Raw genomic sequence first — 1,628 nt, 5'->3', positions numbered from 1 at the left:
CCATCATTGGGAAGAGAGGCCCCTTGGTCTTCAAAATTTATATGCCCCAGTACAGGGGAGTGCCAAGGCCAAGAAGTGGGAGTGGGTAGGTAGGGGAGCAGGTCAGGGGTAGGGTGTAGAGGACTTTCAGGACAGCATTTGAAAAGTAAATGAAGAAAATATCTAATAAAAAATGAAAAAAAAAAAGAAAATCACATTTAATGACCTTCAAATGATATGCTACAGACCACTGTAGTTTGTCATTTATAGACGGAATATGTGAATTGAATGAGAGATGTGATTTTTTTACTATGTTAACTTTACAAATAGGAAAGAAGTAACTCTTACAAAGGCATAGAAAAATGATTGATAACTATAGACCTTGGTTTATGTAAATATGATTTTACTTATTTAGCTTCTGTCACACTAAGTTTGGAATTTTTTACTGCTAGCTGAAATTGCTCCTCAGAAAGTACCTATCCAACATTCCATAGTTTCATGATTTTTGAACTGACTACAATATGGTGAGTGTTCTTTCTTTTATAGATATCTGATAAGTATCTATATTGCATAAACAATAAAGTAAGAAGTTTAGAACATATAGAAACAGAGGGCTGTATGGACATGCTATGAATTCCTTGAAAATACTAGAATTTGTTCAAACCTGCTCTAGGTGGATGATGCAGATAATCCAACAAATGTGAGTCTGAAGTATTTGTAAATGTCACAATATTCACTACAGAGACTTGGTGATTTATTCACCAGGGTGATTCTATCCCCAAAAATATAAACAAAGAATAAGACAGATGACACTTTAATTAGTAAGTGGTGACCTTATCATGATCTGTATATATTTTCGTCTCAGTAGAAGTTACAAAAATATAAGCAAATATGCAAAGGAGAAAAATGATCCATCTTGAAATATGAAAATATTCCTAAAATGATTGAACCTGCCATCCAATACTTTTTGCCTCTATCTCATACTGATTATTAAGAACTGTATTCAGCTCCTGAATCTAGAGATTTTTCCCTCTCAAGCAGTTTGTGTAATCTTAGAGCATCACATTTCTCAAAGACACAACTTTCTTGTTGATAAAGTATAACACTTATCTTATATACCACAACACTCACAGACATTTCAGTCATATATTAATCTCTTATAATATACACTAAACCTTATCTCCTTATGCCACTAAGTTGAGCATTTATTTTAAGATTGGGCTGCCTTGCTGAGCCTTGATATGTGGGTATATGCTTAGTCATTGTAACTTGTTATGCCATGTTCAGTTTATATCCACTTGAGGCCTGTTTTTTCTCTAACAAGAAACACAGGAACAATAGACCCCGGGGAAGGAAGAGGGTATGGCATGTAACTGAGATGAGTGATCAGGATGTATTGTATGAGAGATGAATAAATAAAAAGAAAAAAGATAGAATTGCATTATTTCACAAAATAATCCATTCAAATAAAATATTTTCCAAGATACACATTACCACCAAAAGAAATCTGTGAAATTACAAGTGACCCGTAGACTGAGAAGCGTCAAATCTTGGTCTCCATGACTTAATTTTGCCAGGAAAGGAATAAGAGAAAAGATGATATTTAATGAAACTGGGCTCTTTTATCCTAACTAAACTATTGTTTATAA

The sequence above is a fragment of the Mus pahari genome, chromosome 1 (genome assembly GCF_900095145.1).
Source record: "Mus pahari chromosome 1, PAHARI_EIJ_v1.1, whole genome shotgun sequence".
Classification (NCBI taxonomy): Eukaryota; Metazoa; Chordata; class Mammalia; order Rodentia; family Muridae; genus Mus; species Mus pahari.
Note: the sequence above shows the minus strand (reverse complement) of the source record.